We start from the raw sequence: 15,190 nt of genomic DNA, 5'->3' as shown, positions 1-15,190 counted from the left end.
AAAATATTGGAAAACAGCTTACAAAAGGACATAAATTGCACCTGGTAACTTCTAGAATAAGCATATCCATCTTGCACTGATCTTCATGCAAATTTCCAGCATTAAACAATTGAATGATGGATGCTTCAGCATTATCAGTTTTGCAATGCTTTCATCCTCTAATGTTTACATTCATAAAAATCTAGTCAAGCCAACAAATTCATCTGAAATGTACTTATACTGTATTAAACTACAATAACACTGTCACATGTCCAGTCCAAAATGCAAAAATATGTGTTTTTGTTGTTTGACAAGGAACATGATCTACAACGTCTGTCTGAAACTAACTAGTACCATATTGAAAACATTCCTAATAAAAACTGGATTCAGTTTTCAAATACGTACAGCAAAACTGCTACTCAAGTCAGCCTGCAGTTGCATTTCCAATGACACTGAAGTAGAAGTTTTAAAATTAATATATATTTAATCTCTTGCAGCAGAATTTATGCAACTGTAATCTATAGGGGATAGCTCACTTGGTTCAAAGTGCTACAAACAACAGCGTACTTTAGCACTTTAAGTGCTGTAGCACCCAAGGGCAGGATATCTAACTTGAGACAGTCCTGCTTTCAGATGTCCAAAGTACAGCCTTCAACAAACTAGTCCGACTTAAAAATAGCATCTGGTTTCCACCCTTTGTACCTTGCAGAATTAAACATTTATTTAGCTTCAAGCATTTTCCATTATCCAGGAAGCACAGTTTCTCAGAAACATGCAGGCTGTATGTCAGTCTACAAAAGGCTGTTCAACTGTTCCTTCACTAATTTTGTTTTGCCCATCTAGAAATCACTTTGCTTTCCTTGATTATACCCCGACAAGAAACCCACTGCTTGTCAACTAGCCTTCAGATAGCATTCATCATTCAAATTACGCCTCTCCTTCATGACAATTTCACTATCTATAAGTAGAGCATTAAAACCATTCAGCACAGAGGATGATATTTGGCACCTTGCACTATGTCAGCTCTCTGGACTATCATATAGAATTATAGAGTACAGAAGCAGCCCATTTGGCCTATTGTGTCCATGTCAGATGCTTGAAAGAGCTATCGAATTAGCCCCACTACCATGCTGTTTGCCCATTGCCTAGCAAATTTCTTCTTTTCAAGTATAAATTCAATTTTCTTTTGAAAGTTGCTACTGAATCCAACTCCATCACCTTTCAGGTTGTGCATTCCCAATCGCAGCAACTCAAATGTGTTCCAAAAAAAACTAATTTCCCCTTTGAATTCTTGCCCCATTAGCTTAAATCTATGTCTTCTGGTTATCAATACTCTTGGCTACTCAAACTACTCTATCAAAACTCCCCAATTTTGAATTCCTCTATTAATTACCTTTCATTAGTTCATGGGATTGGGGAAGTTGCCCACCCCCAATTACCTTTGAGAAGGTGGTGGTGAACCGTTTTTTTTTAAATTACTGCAGCCTATGTGGCATAGGTACACCAACCATGCTAATCTCTCCTTAAACATCTCTCCTCTCAGAACAATCCCAGTTTCTCTAGTCTCCACATATGTGAAGTCCTCTGCCCCCTCTCAAAGGCCTGGGCATTCTTCCTAAAAGGTGTCACACCCAGAATTAGACAACACTCTGGCAGTGCAGAGCTGCTGCAATAGCAGGTAGACCAGATACACCCTTGATGGCATGGATGTCTACCACATTGGGGCATTTCTGCTCTCTGGAGTTCAGTAAGTTCTGGGTCCAAATCCCATTCCAGAGAGTTGAGCACTTCGGCAGGCAATCCCAGGGCAGCCATGAGAGAGTGCTGCACAGTCTGTGATGTCAGTGTTCAGGTGACATATTAATGAGACCACAACTGGAATTCTCCAGCTGTTCATGCCCCACCACCACTGCCAGAGCAGACAGTGAATTTAATGCTCAGCCAAGCTTCCGTTCACTGCAGCGGGACAGGAGAATCTTGCTGGTGTGAAGGGCTGGAGAATCCTGCCCCACATCTACCCTCAGATGGATGCAAAAAAGATCCCAAATTGCTGTTTATGTGAGCTTGCTGTGGCCAGCACATTTTCCACATTATAGCAGTGATCACATTTCAAAAAGCAGTGAGGCAATCTGGGACATCCTGAAGTCACGAAAGTTGCTGGAGAAATGTTTTTTCATTATTTTTTCTTTTCCACTGATGAGAGTAGATGACGGGACGCCCTCCCCAATTTCTTCCCCCTCCCTCTACCCACAGCTCTCTCACTGCCACCACAAAGTTTAGTTGAATCAGTGGCAGATGCTGCACCTGCAGATCTTCAAGACTTGTTTCAGAGCTACTATATCCAAAAGCATTGAATCAGTGAAGGTTTCAGTCAGGATCATTCATGGCCAAAAGGCTGAAGTATTAACACCATGTGCTTTCCATGCTGGGTGGCCTTTAATTGGCACTCCAACATGTGTTTCTCTCCAGAAACATTGGGCGAAAGTGGGTTTCACGGGCTTCTGCCCACCGTACACGTCTGACACCCACGAAATTCAGCCCTGTGACTCAATTTTTGAAGTCATGGATCGCAAATGGATTTTTTTTTTAAAAACAGCCTTAACAACTTTTCCTGCCATCTTCAAAGACTGTGTACCTGATGAATGAGCTGATCCTTTTGAAATATACAGGATTTTGAAGGGTAGGCTCAGAAAGGTTGATTTCCCTCACTGACAAATGTAGAACACAGGGACACAATCTCAGAAGGCCGATCATTTAGGACTAAGATGAGAAGTTTCTTCATTCAAATGGTTGTCAATCTTTATACATCTCTAAAATAAAGGCAACATTCTGCAGATACTAGAATCTGAAACAAAAACAGAAAATGCTGTTCTCAGCCTTTATCATCACCATTTACATTTCCTTTGTCCTATTGCAGCCCATCCAACTTCCCGCCCTCCCCCCCGCCCACCACACATACACACCAATAGTATAAATCTTGTCTGATTTTCTTTGCTTTCAGCTCTGACGAAGGGTCATCCAGCTCGAAACGTTGGCTCTATTCTCTTTCACTTAGTTTACAGTGCCACTTGTTTTTCCTTCCAAAATGAAAAGGGGTGGTGTAATGGTAATGTCACTGGACTAGTAGCCATGCTGTGGAGATGCCGGCGTTGGACTGGGGTGAACACAGTAAGAAGTCTCACAACACCAAGTTAAAGTCCAACAGGTTTATTTGGTAGCAAATACCATTAGCTTTCGGAGCGCTTGCTGTCCCTTCGTCAGATGGAGTGGAAATGTGCTCTCAAACAGTGCACAGAGACACAAAATCAAGTTACAGAATACTGATTAGAATGCGAATCCAGGCTGTCCTGTCTGGAGACAATACACATCTCTTTAACCTGTGCTTAATGCTCCCCCCACCCACATTGTCTGTATCTTTAAGACCTGGCTGGCTGTAGGGTTTCGCATTCTAATCAGTATTCTGTAACTTGATTTTGTGTCTCTGTGCACTGTTTGAGAGCACATTTCCACTCCATCTGACGAAGGGGCAGCAAGCGCTCCGAAAGCTTATGGTATTTGCTACCAAATAAACCTGTTGGACTTTAACCTGGTGTTGTGAGACTTCTTACTGGACTAGTAATCCAGAGGCTAATGCTCTGGGGTCATGACATAGGACCCCACCACAGCAGCTGATGCAATTTAAATTCAGTTAATAAATCTGGAATTTAAAAACAGCTAGTCTCGGTAATAGTAACCATTATTGATTACTGTAAGAACACACTTAGTTCACTAATGTCCTTTGAGGGGAGGAGATCTGCTGTCCTTACCTGTGACATGTGACTCCAGACCCACAGCAATGTGGTTGCCTTTTAAATGGCCTATAGGACATTCAGTTGCATCAAAACTGCAATGAAGTACAAAAAGCAATGAAACCGGATGGATCACCCGGCAGCAACATTGACATTGGCCACACGTCATCCTGACCTGTCGTTTCTTTACTATGGCTGAGTCAAAATCTTGGAACTCCCTCCCTAACAGCATTGTGGGTATACCTACACCACAGGGGCTGCAACAGTGCAAGAAGGCTGTTCACCACCACCTTCTCAAGGGCAATTAGGGATCGGCACTAAATGCTTACCTAGCCAGCGATGTTCACATCTTATGAAACAATTTTTTTTAAACTTCACAATGTCTATACCCTCGTTACAATCCTCCTCACTTATCTAAATCTTCAAGCTTTGTGCCATCTGAAAACATTATGCCCACAGTATCTAAGTCCAGGTCATTAGTACACATCAAAAAGAGCAGTGGTCCCCAATACCAACTACGAGGGGACAATACTGTATATTTCCCTCCCGTCCAATAAACAACAACTACTGCTTCCCAAGGCGGCCTTTCAAATTGGTTGTAATCATTCAATGCATCAGCATAAAGGCATCAGGTCAGTGTCCCTTCCAAACCTGCATTCCAGATTTTTTCTTAAAGCTCAAGGGAAAGAATCAAATAATGTGTGCGCACACATTTATTTGTTGTTTTACAGGCATATTTAGGAGCAGACATAGAAAATGAGAGAGGCCATCTTTAGCATGTGCACACAGGACTACATGGACAACAAAAAATATAAATATTGAAGAGCAATGTTTGATATCACTTTTCCAAAAATTAGGATTTAACTTCAGGATTCCATAACATTGACTCAATAACTTTGTACTTCATATTTAATATTTGAATGCATAAAGTTACTTTATTTGGTTAAGGAAGGTCCTGATGAGACAATTTGTTTCTACATTTCAGGTCTCTGCGCTTCAAAATTCATGGTGAGAAATGCTTTCGGACATTGCAAAATAATGATTTATAATATAAATGAAGATGGGAAAAACCTGCAGATATTCAAAATTTCAGCTCAGCATCTATTCCCTTAGTTGTCGGGGATATTCTGTTATTTACTAGAAAATAACAAATCAAAGTTTTAAAAAACCAGTTGATTTTAAAATTCTTATTGCATTTAATTTACTAGAGCCATTAACATACATAGAAACACAGTCTGCTGTAGCAACAATAGGTCTGTACTCAAACCCTCGATTTTATAGGTTTAAATAGTAAACAAAGTGTCCAGAAAGGAAATAATAGGTCTTCCCTGTAAAAAGATATAGACAACTCAAAATCATTCGAAGTACTTTACTTTTAATGTGGTACCTTTTGTGTGATAAAATATCCCGTATGTTTTAAAAGAGCAGTAGTAGATCAAACACAAAGGACAAAAGCAGTCAGAGTTATGTTATGAAGAGGCTTTTGAAGGAGGGAGATATAGGAGAATATAAAAGTTTAGAAAAAGTGAATAATAGCATGGGGCATTATGGCCATAGGTGGTGCAGCTGTTTGCTAAGCATTGAGAGAGAAGGAAAGGGGAAAAAAACACATTAAAGCAGAAGGCATGGGACTGGAAATTAGGATGGAAGTTAAATTGAGATAGGCTATATAGGGAATTGAAGATGAAATGATGATTTTGAGGTTGGTGCTATGAGAGAACAGGGAACCATCCAAACTTATTAAGAAGGATGTGCATAACATGGAATTAATTAAAATTAAACAGAAATTGTAACACAAACAAGCCATTCAGTTCAGCCAGTCCATTAGACAAATTGAACAGCACAGAAACAGGCCATTTGACTCAAGTAGTCTATGCCGGTGTTCATACCGCCTCCCATTCTATCCATCTCAACTCAGCCTTTCAAGACATCTTTCTACTTCCTTCGTTTCTCATGTATTGATCCAGTTAGATTTTGAAAGCATTTGAGCTATTTGCCTGAACTACTTCCTATAGTATCAAGTTCCAGATTCTAACCAATCTTTCGGTAAAGAAATCTCTCCTCATTTCTCTATTGTATTAATTCTTAACTATTTTGTGTTTATGCTCCCTTATTTTGCATTGGATTCTTTCACAAGTGGAAGCATTCTCTTCATGTCTACTTTGTTCAACCCATCTAGATTTTTAAGGAAATCTATCAGGTCACCTCAACATCTTCAATTTTCTAAAGAAAATGCCCAAACCGGAGTACTCTCTCAGTTCTGGTACCATTCTTATAAATTGTTCATGTATTTTTTTCCCAGTGCTTCTTTGTCAGTGGTACAATGTGCCTTCCTGTTGTCCTTTTGTCCCACTTTCCTTCCACCACCCAGATAAGATAGTCTTAAAAGATGACAAGCTCTCGTCTTCAATCTCCCTATAGCCTTACAACTTACTGAGGAATGAGAAGTGTCTCCTGCTGCTGTAAATCTCTTTATATTACATTTTACGTTCATTCATTCTGAGCCCCTCAACTACTAAAAACAATCTGTTTCTACCTTATGTCCCATTCCCTAATAATGTTAAATAACTCTGTTAAATCACTCTGCAATTTCATCTATTCCAGTCTTTCTTCATTTTTGTACTTCCTCATATCAGACAACAACCTACTAAATCTTCAGTGTACCTTTTCTATTGTCTCAATAGCCTCCCTATGGTGTGGTTCTAAACCACACATAGAATATGAGTTGGGTTGTGCAGGTAATATGTCAGAAGGGGAGGTAAGTGGATTTACATCAGTATCACATATGATAGCCCCTGCGACTTATTTTGAATGACTCCATGAATACCATTTGTCCACAAACAGAGATGGATCACTCATTTTTGCATTTATTGTGTGGAAACTTGGTTACTTGCTGTTTGGCCCCAGCAGTTGATTTCCAGCATACCTAGACCCCTGCAGCTTCCAACATTTCTGCCACAAGAAGCTCCCATTACACTGGTAGGGAAAGGAAAAGAGGGGGAAAGAGAAGGAAAGAAATGAAGAGGAAATGGAAATTATAAATAATCCATACTTCGATTGCTCTGGCCTCCGATTAAAGCTTGCTGCTCTGTTGACTCTTGGTTTCTTTGGTCTACTTTCACTACTCACTGGTTTGGGCCTTACTCCGAGGCGAATGATGTCCCCCACTGATAACAAAGATAGTCCCTGTATTTGCCACTAGTCCGAGTCTCTTTCTATGTCCTCTGTACTCAGCACCACTCTATCTAGTTTGTAACTGCTTCTGGGTTTCACTGATCTCCCAGATCAACCCCAACTTCACTAGGGTTTAATCAACCTAATTCCACTACTCCTCAGCTGGTCAACATGTCTCGTTGTCATCATTGCTACCGTAGCTTGCTCCTTCATCATTTTCCCAAGCAACATTCCAATATTATCTGAAGCCTATTTTCCCCTTATACAAGATCTAATTACTTTATCTCTTATCAGCTCCTTTTCTTACTGTGCCTAGAACTCTCCCATTGGGCCATATAATTTAAATTCCTTTTCCATCTCTCACCTACAGATTTTGGTTGCCATTTCAAACAAAGATTCCCATCTTCTATTTTCTCTGTGCATGGCTGTCTCTACCTTTAAGTTTAATTTCATCTGATATTATGCTCTTCTTCTTTCCCAAGCACAATGCCACCTGGAATTATTCTCCATCTTATATTCTCTCCTGTTGCTGTCCAAGTACGTTTTTCATGCGTGAGTCCATGTCTTTCTTTGCACCTCCACCCAGTATCTCCATTGCACCCCACTTTGATACAGTGCTGACAATCAGAAGACCAGCTTCAAGTGCTTCATTTTCACTCCATAACCAACTCATCCATCAGGCTTACTTGGAGTCAACCTTTCTCTTTCCCATTTTACTCACTTCACCTGAACCCCACCTCCAATTTATTTTCCCCCCTTGTCCTCCATTTTATTCTCTAGATACTCATCAACTCATCCCTCGATCACCAGCTCGTATCCTCTCTGAAAACGAAGTTCCAATCACAAATATGACAATCTTTGACTGCTTTCTTCTCTGATCACCCACATTCCCCAGCAGCGAAACAACGGGGCTTGCTACTCGCCTGAAAGACCGCTGCCCACAAGTGATTCTAGTATGAAGCTCCAGGGCTTTTTTCCTAGACCTCCAGCAATAGTGATGTCACCAAGCAGCCTAAGCATCCAATCACAAACAATTCTTACGACATCAAATTGTACTTATTAGCCTTCATAGAATCATAGAAAGTTTACGGCAAAGAAAGAGGCCACTTGGTCCATCATGTCTGCGCCAACTGAAAAACAAGCCACCTAGCCTAATCCCACTTTCCAGCATTTAGTCCATAGCACTTGAGGTACATATCCAGACAGATTTTAAATGAGTTTTCTGCCTCTCCTATCCTTTTGGGCAGTGAGGTCCAGTCCCCCACAACCCTTTAGGTGAAACATCACTTTAAATCTATGCCCCCTTGTCACTGGCCTCGCTGCTAAAATAAATAGGGCCTTCCCACCCACTCTTTCCAATTTTGTACATTTTAATCAAATCTCCCCTCAGCCTCTTCTATTTCAAGGAGAACAACCTCAGCCCATCCAATCATTCTTCATAGCTGCAATTTCCTGTCCAGGCAAAATCCTTGTAAATCTTCTCTGTACACTCTCCAATGCAATTACATCCTCTCTCTGCAAGGAGGTGACCACAGCTGCACACATTACTCAATTTATGGCATAACTAGTGTTCTATAGAGTTCCAGCATAACCTCCATACTCTTTAATTTATTGGCCGAGGCATAAAATATAAGGATTCCATATGCCTTCTTAACTAATTTATCAACCTGTCCTGCTATCTTCAGGAATCTGTGGACATTCATGCCAAGGATTCTCATTTCCTCTACACCTCTCAATATCCTCCCATTTATTGTGTAATCCTTTGCCTTATTTGACCTCCCCAAAACGTATTATCTCACACTTCTCTGGGTTGAATTACATTTGCCATTTTTACTCACCTCACCAGTCCATTGAGATCTTCCTGCAGTCTACAGCAATCGTCCTCACTGTCTACCACAAGGCTAATTTTTGTGTCGTCTGCGAACTTCTTGATTATTTGTCCTTAATTTATAGCAAATCATTAATGTATGCCACAAAAACAGGGCACCTAGTATTGAGCCCTGCAGAACTCCACTGGAAACAGCCTTCCAGTTACAAAAACATCCATCAACAATTACCCTTTGTTTCCTGCCAGAGCCAATTTTGAATCCAGCTTGTTACATGCCCCTGGATCCCGTGGGCTTTTATTTTTTTAACCAGTATACCATATGAGACCTTGTCAGAAACGTTGTTCTACTTCATGTAGACCATGACAACTGCACTACCCTCATCAATTCTTCTGGTTACTGCCTTGAAAAATTCAAATTAGTCAGACATGACCTTCTCTTAACAAATAAATGCTGATTGTCCTTGCTTAATCCGTGCTTTTCTAAGTGACAGGTTACCCTACCCCTCAGAATCAATTCCTATAATTTGTCCACGTCCGAGGTCAGACTGACTGGCCTTTTAACTATTTGGTCTATCCCTCACGCCCTTTTTAAACTCTGGCACTTCACCTGTATCCAGCGAGGAATGGAAAATGATGGTTGGACCCTCCCTAATTTCTGCCCTGGCTTCTTTTAACAGCCTGGGGTACATTTCATCTGGCCCTGGTTATTTATCCACTTTCAAGGATGCTAATCCCCTTATTAATTCTTTTCTACCCACCCATATGTATCACATCCAATACTTCATACTCCTCCTCCTTAACTACAATGTTTGCATTGTCCCCCACCTTTTGTGAAGACAAATGCAAGATGCTCCTTAAGAACCATATCCATATCTTCTGCTTCCACACGTAGATTACCTTTTGGTCTTTTATGGGCTCTACTCTTTGCTTAGTTACCCTCTTATTCTTAATATATTGATAAAAACATCTTTGGGTTCTCCTTTAATTTGCTTGTCAATATTCTTCTTACATGCCCCATCTTTGCTTTCCTAATTTTCTTTTTGATTTCACCTTCTCTTCCTATACCCCTCTCCGCTTTGAGTATTGAGCTCTCTGTTTGGCATAAGATTTATTTTTGCCCTGTAAGCTCCTTAACAGTCATGATGTGGAGATGCCGGCGTTGGACTGCGGTGAACACGGTAAGAAGTCTCACAACACCAGGTTAAAGTCCAACAGGTTTATTTGGTAGCAAATACCATAAGCTTTCGGAGCACTGCTCCTTCGTCAGATGGAGTGGAAATGTGCTCTCAAACAGTGCAAACAGACAAAATCAAGTTGCAGAATACTGATCGTATGTATACTAATCAGTATTCTGCACATTTCCACTCCATCTGACAAAGGAGCAGTGCTCCGAAAGCTTATGGTATTTGCTACCAAATAAACCTGTTGGACTTTAACCTGGTGTTGTGAGACTTCTTACCGAGCTCCTTAACATCCAGGGAGCTCTAGATTAGGCCATTCACCCTTTTCCTTTGTGAGAATATGTTTACTCAGAAACCCTTGAATGCCTCCTACTGCTCTGACACTGATTTACCTTCAAGTAGTTCGTTCCGGTCCACTTTTGATAAATCACTCTTCAGCTTAGTAAAATTGGCCTTGCCCAAACTCCTGTTTTATCTTTGTACTTTTCCATAATTATCTTACTTCACTTCTTAATAACTTATGAGTGAAAAACGATTGAGACGTACACATTAGAGGCTGAAATATCATTTTCTAAAATTATATTTAAAAACTAAGGAATTATCATAATGGAAACATTTGGCATTAAACAAATATAAAATTAGTTTTCCAGGGCCAAGAAGGTTGTTCAGCAGTAGTTATGATTTAGTATGTAATTAAAATCCCCGATACACCTCATTAAACAAGTGTAACTTTTCAGGAGCTTTTAACAGCAACATTACAAAATGGGAAGTTCTTGACAGTTCTGTGATTTCTAAAGATTGCCAACTACTAGGACTTCATCAGCACAGCCTGCAGTGCAGTCATCGATAGTAACGTGGGAATTTCCTGGTTTAACTGTGCATGTGTGGACACCAGAAGTCGCTGTCAGTTTCACATGATAATAACAGCAAGCACCAAGTGGTTCACTGTCATTATAGCTGCAAAGTCCAGGCCAGGGTGCAGAGGCGATTTACAAGGATGTTGCCTGGATTGAGTGGCATGCCTTATGAGGATAGGCTGAGGGAGCTCGGTCTTTTCTCCTTGGAGAGACGTAGGATGAGAGGAGACCTAATAGAGGTATATAAGATGTTGAGAGGCATAGATCGGGTGGACTCTCAGAGGCTTTTTCCCAGGGTGGAAATGGCTGCTACGAGAGGACACAGGTTTAAGGTGCTGGGGGGTAGGTACAAGGGAAATGTTAGGGGGAAGTTTTTCACACAAAGGGTGGTGGGAGAGTGGAATCGGCTGCCGTCAGTGGTGGTGGAGGCAAACTCAATAGGGTCTTTTAAGAGACTCCTGGATGAGTACATGGGACTTAATAGGATGGAGGGTTATAGGTAGGCCTAAAAATAGGTAGGGATATGTTCGGCACAACTTGTGGGGCCGAAGGGCCTGTTTTGTGCTGTAGTTTTTCTATGTTTCTATTACTTGTCAATGGGAAAAGCTTTCCACTAACTGCCTCAATATTTCTCTCTAGCTCATAACTCCCTTTCCTTTAATTCTATTACTACCTCTGTATTGCAACACTTTTAATATCAGCTGACTAACCTGTCCTCTCGCTTCTACTTTCAATTCCGTTGTTTCCAGCAAGTTAATCCATTGGTCTCCCATTTCTGTCACACACCCTTGTAATGCAACCATTTCCCAGTCTCATTTCAGAAGGAAATATATTTAAACATAACTGGGTCCAAATTGGCTTGATCTTCAATTGCTATTTCTGGTTTGATCACATCAAGCTTTACCATGGCTCATTCACTGGAGGCAAAACATACACTAATCCAAAATCATCCTGGAGACGAAGGCCAACACTCAGTTTTGGTTTGTCACAGCTAACAACCCCATCAAACACCCTTCACCATCTCCCTCCACTCCCACACCCAATACAATAATGTAATGAGCTCTGGGATGTTTTGTCTACGAGTAAGGCCACCCAGACACCTGTCTCCATTTCCTTCCACACTGTCCCACATCTCCCACTTCCTCCCATCTTAAATCCCTCCAGCCTCGATCCCTGCCCATTTTGAATTTTCTCTTCACTTCGCTCCAAATTTGTGTCCATGTGGCATCCCCTTCACATGATTAACCTCATTTAATTTCTGATCATTAAATGTTCTCTTTCCACAGCACCTTCATACCAACCACCAGCACTCTTCCACTCTAAAAACCTACCCCTGGTGCTTCCATCCTCTCATCCTCGAAAACTTTCCTTTCCCCTTTAACATTTTTAGTCACCTCCCAACTTGTCCATCTCTCCAGAAAGTCCCTCTTACAATCATCCACTCTCGCTCATACTGCTATTGAAATTTTTTTTCTGTACATAGAAATGAGGGCCTTGCTGGCAAAGTCAGCATTTATTGCCCATCCCTAATTGCCTTCAAGGTGGAGCCTCCTTCTTGAAACTCCACAGTCTATGTAGTGTACATACTGTTAAGTAGGGAGTTCTGGGATTTTGACATAGTGCTGATGAAGGAACTGAGCTATAGTTGGATAGTGTGGCTTGGAGGGAAACTTGCAGATGGTGATGTTCCCATATACTATTTGCCCTTGTCCTTTCAGACAATAAAAGGTCAGAGGTGCTGTTGAAGACACCTTGGCAAATTACCCATGTGACTTGGAGATGGTACATACAACAGTCACTATGCACTGATGGTGGATGGGGTGCATGAGATGCCAATCAATTATGGATGGTGTTGAGCTGCGTGTGTTGTTCCATTGACAAAATGGAACAACAGTGATCATGAAGTGACTCACCATGCTCATTATCCTTGATCTATTTGTTGAATTTAGCATGGTTAAAGGTGTCCAGCTTCCCCACAAATTACAATTCCACTCATTCCTTTCAAAATTCAACCAGCATCAACACATCAGGAATGCCCAAAGAATCCAATCTCAGCTGTCCTTGTTAAAATGCACCCCCTCTCTGATATCATCTATGGGCACAAGGTCACCTTCCATATATTTGCTGACAACACCTACCCCTACCTCTCCACAACTTCTTTTGAACCACGACTACCACCATGCTTTCAAACTGCCTGTCTGACATCAAGTCTTAGATGAACCAAAACTTCCTTCAACTGAACATTATCAAATTGATCATTCTCTGGTCCCACCAAAAATTCTGTTTCACTGACAGATTTCAACCCTCTCTATGTCTTCTTATTGAGGCTGAAGGACACTGTCTGCAACCTTGTCATTTTATTCAACTCAGAAGTAAGCTGAAACACCACATTGTTTATTTAAATATATGTAATACTGTCCACCTGCATCCCTGCACAATGGAACACTTTCAACCCACGGCCCGGATGGGGTACCCGGACGTGCACTCAGATCCTGCGCTGATCAGCTGGCAGGGGTATTCAGACATCTTCAACCTCTCTTTACAACAATCTGAGGTCCCTATCTGCTTCAACAAGACGACCATCATACCTAAGAAAAACCAAGAGCGTGCCTTAATGACTGTCGGCCGGTGGCTCTGACATCCATCATTATGAAGTGCTTCGAAAGGTTAGTCATGGCACGAATCAATTCCAGCCTCCCGAACTACCTGGATCCACTATAGTTTGCCTACCGCCGCAACAGGTCCACAGCAGACACCATTTCCCTAGCCCTGCACTCAACCCTGGAACACCTAGATAACAAGAGCATCTATGTCAGACTCCTATTTATTGACTACAGCTCAGCCTTCAACACTATTATTCCCACGAAACTCATCTCCAAACTATGCCTGTGCCTCAGCACCTCCCTCTGTGACTGGGATCCTGAATTTCCTAACTCACAGGCCACAATCAGTAGGGATAGGCAACGACACCTCCTCCACGATCATCCTCAACACCGGTGCCCCACAAGGCTGTGTTCTCAACCCCCTACTATAATCCTTATACACCTATGACTGTGCGGCCAAATTCCTCTCCAATTCGATTTTCAAGTTTGCTGACGACACCACCGTAGTGGGTCAGATATCAAACAATGAGGAGAGAGAGTACAGGAATGAAATAGAGAATCTGGTGAACTGGTGCGGCAACAATAATCTCTCCCTCAATGTCAACAAAACAAAGGAAATTGTCATCGACTTCAGGAAGTGTAAATGCCCCTGCCTCCATCAACGAGGACGAAGTAGAAAGGGATGAGAATTTCAAGTTTTTAGGTGTCCAGATCACCAACAACCATGCCAACACGATAGTTAAGAAAGCCCACCAACGTCTCTACTTTCTCAGAAAACTAAGGAAATTTGGCATGTCAACTACGATTCTCTCCAACTTTTACAGATGCACCATAGAAAGCATTCTTTCTGGTTGCATCACAGCTTGGTATGGCTCCTGCTCTGCCCAAGACCGCAAGGAACTACAAAAGGTCGTAAATGTAGCCCAATCCATCACGCAAACCAGCCTCCCATCCATTGACTCTGTCTACACTTCCCACTACCTCAGCAAAGCAGCGAGCATGATTAAGGACCCCACGCACCCCAGACATTCTCTCTTCCACTTTCTTCCTTCGGGAAAAAGATACAAAAGTCTGAGGTCATGTACCAACTGACCCAAGAACAGCTTCTTCCCTGCTGCTATCAGACTTTTGAATGGACTTACTTTGCATTAAGTTGATCTTTCTCTACACCCAGCTATGACTGTAACACTACATTCTGCACTCTCTCATTTCCTTCTCTATGAACGGTGTGTTTTGTCTATATAGTGCACAAGAAAAAATACTTTTCACTGCATGTTAAATACATGTGACAATAATAAATCAAATCAAATCCAAGTCACTTCTGGACTCAATTATTCCACTGGCCTGCTAGCTAGCCTTCATTCATACTTCATAAACTATAACTTGTCCAAAATGCAGCTCTCTACATCCTGTACCGCATTATGTCTTGTGCGTGCGTCCACCAGAGTCTGAAGGTTGTGAGACTTAAGCATATAAGTTGACACTTCTATGTATTACCTACTGAAGGAATACAGCACTGTAAAGAGGCGTCTTATTCACTTTCTATTAAACTGAGGTCTCAAACTATCAATCCACTCTCCTTAAGGGGAGGTGGTGGCATAGTGGTTTTGTCATTGGAGCAATAATCCAGAGGCCCAGACTAATTCTCTGGGGACAGGAGTTCAAATCCCATCATGACAGGTGGTGCAATTTAAATTCAATTAGTAAAATCTGGAATTAATGATCGGGAAAAAAAACATCTGGTTCACTAATGTCCTTTAAGGAAGGAAATTTGCCATCA

General features: G+C 41.5%; 1 protein-coding gene across 11 annotated transcripts in view; it reads right to left on the bottom strand.

The window, feature by feature from the left end:
• The window catches only part of baz2ba (bromodomain adjacent to zinc finger domain, 2Ba), a 267,052-nt gene that overhangs the window by 223,559 nt on the left and 28,303 nt on the right, over positions 1–15,190 (bottom strand). The window contains exon 2 of one of the 11 annotated variants that reach the window (XM_078228288.1): positions 2,615–2,824. The exons of the other annotated variants lie outside the window; for them this stretch is intronic. The gene's annotated coding sequence lies outside the window, so the exon portion shown is untranslated. The remainder of the gene's footprint in view (positions 1–2,614; positions 2,825–15,190) is intronic. 11 annotated transcript variants of the gene reach the window in all.

This window comes from Mustelus asterias, chromosome 14, assembly GCF_964213995.1.
Source record: "Mustelus asterias chromosome 14, sMusAst1.hap1.1, whole genome shotgun sequence".
Classification (NCBI taxonomy): Eukaryota; Metazoa; Chordata; class Chondrichthyes; order Carcharhiniformes; family Triakidae; genus Mustelus; species Mustelus asterias.
This window is presented reverse-complemented; position numbering and strand designations above follow the sequence as displayed.